The following is a 1,889-nucleotide window of genomic DNA, read 5'->3' as shown; positions in this document are numbered from 1 at the left end:
CGAGGGAAGGCGGCGAGTTACCGATTTCTCGCGGCTTGGGACCTACGACGACTCGCATCGGATCGGCCTGATTTTTCGCGTCAGATCAGGCTGATGAACCAGGATGGTTTCAACTATATTTTTTATAGAGTAAAATGCACAGGTGGTCATTGAACTTGTCGCATAAGCTCACTTTGGTCACTGTACTTAAGAATACGGTCAATACGGTAACTATATACGTGATGAGGTGATTATACGGTCACTGCCAGATCGTATAGATCCGTATCCATTCGTTTTGACCGGTCAAACATTCCACTCGGTGCCTCATCAGATCAGTTTTCTCTCTCTGTCATGTGGGGCCTACCTGTCATTGGGTGAAAGAAAAGAGTCGAACAAAAGAAAACTTTACACAAGTACGGATGTCGAAGCGCAGATCTCACGCTCTATGGGCGGGCAGTCTAAACAGGTACACATCCCTCACATTGTGATTAACAAGAGGAAAATCTCTTTTTATAATTCACTTCATTCGTGCAACAACCATTCAATGCTTTTTTTAATAATTTTTTTGCGTGAGAGACATTGGAATTTAAATCATAATCATGTCATGTGACTTTGAGTGAATCTAACCTCTCATCTCTCACTACTGTTTATGAACGCTGTCCGATTGATCCCTCTGTTCGCTCAGGTACTATTTTGAGAGAATTCTTATTATAACGTGCACACAATACCCATGCATGCACTCGTACACTAACACGCAGCGGGCATACACACACTAGTTAGCACACAGCCAGGCATGCACACACCGGCGACCGGCGACGAAGTTGACGCCGCAGGGTCGTACTTCAGCAGCCGCACGGCAATCGTACGCACAAGGCGAGTAGAGCGACCCAGAGTGGGTGGCATCATTGGTGGCCATGTCATCTCACGCATATGGAGTTGGTAGAGTGAATAGCAAAAAACTACCACATTACGGGCTATCGTTCCGAAAAACTACCGTTTTTTTTTAATTTTTCAAAAAACTACCACAAAAGTGGCTGGCTGTTCCTGGGGGCGGTTATGACATATGGGGCCCGCCCGTCAGGGTTTTGTCGGCCACAGTGGTCACGGCGCGCGGGTGACGGCCGTTAGGGTGCACGGGCCATCCCGACCAGGTGAAAACGGATCCGGCCCTCACTCTGTCTTCCTCGCGCTCACTCACTCTCACTCTCCTCCCTCGCTCTGTTTCCCCTGGCCGAGCTCTCCATCGTCGCCGACCACCTCAGTTCCTCGTCGCCGGCCAGGATTCCTTCTTGGAATGATGGGGATGAGAGCTTCGACGACAGCATGGGGGGCAACCTGATGGACATGGAGTACTTTGTAAGCCTCATCCTCCTCCTCTCTGTCATTATCTAGGGTTAGGGTTAGGGTTGAATCGATTTGGGAATGAGGGTTGATGAGTTGTATATTTGTATGGATGGATTCGTTTGGTTTGGTTATCTATTAGTTTTGATCTAGGGTATGGATGGCACTGTGATGTCTGATCTGACCTTGAGCAAGGCAAAGCTTGACTCAAGTTAAACTAGTTGATGCATTGGTTCTGATCTACCACATAACTTAATTGTTCAAATAAAAACAGAGTTCACTACAAATAACACAAATAGCAAGCATGCCTGACAAGCAGAGTTCAAGGCATAAAGCATAGTTGAGTGCAACACATTCAATGGTTGCCACTGGCTGTGAAATACAAAGCAAGTTTGCTTGGGGCCTTCTTCTTCCTCTTAGAACCAACATCAGCTTGACCTGATGTTGATGCTGCCCTTGGAGCATTAAAACCTCTTGCACTTGACCTGGTGTTCTTTGTTGGAGATGATGCACTTGACCTGGTGTTGTTGGCTGGTGCTGAAGCTGGTGGTGGGTTCTTTCTCTTTCTT

Source organism: Triticum dicoccoides, chromosome 2B (genome assembly GCF_002162155.2).
Source record: "Triticum dicoccoides isolate Atlit2015 ecotype Zavitan chromosome 2B, WEW_v2.0, whole genome shotgun sequence".
Classification (NCBI taxonomy): domain Eukaryota; kingdom Viridiplantae; phylum Streptophyta; class Magnoliopsida; order Poales; family Poaceae; genus Triticum; species Triticum dicoccoides.
The sequence above is the reverse complement of the archived record's forward strand: the minus strand, read 5'-3'. Positions refer to the sequence as shown.